This window comes from Coffea arabica, chromosome 2e (genome assembly GCF_036785885.1).
Source record: "Coffea arabica cultivar ET-39 chromosome 2e, Coffea Arabica ET-39 HiFi, whole genome shotgun sequence".
Classification (NCBI taxonomy): domain Eukaryota; kingdom Viridiplantae; phylum Streptophyta; class Magnoliopsida; order Gentianales; family Rubiaceae; genus Coffea; species Coffea arabica.
In genome coordinates this window covers 49447926-49448165 of record NC_092313.1, presented here as the reverse complement: position 1 = coordinate 49448165, position 240 = coordinate 49447926, and positions in this window count along the sequence as shown.

The following is a 240-nucleotide window of genomic DNA, read 5'->3' as shown; positions in this document are numbered from 1 at the left end:
TTTATAATTATTAATATATTGGTCGGATCCGAGTCGAATACGAGTAGGAATCCTATATTTCGTATACGACCCGTTTTTGTTAGAGTAAACGGGTCTAAATTTGAGTTCGAGTATCAAAATTATTTTTCAATCCAAAGTCAGAAAATTTTTATCGAATTCAGGTCGGGTCCGAATCCAAACCCGACCCGTTGACACTCCTGCCACTCCCTACTCGTAGAAGTAGACAGGAAAATAATAAAA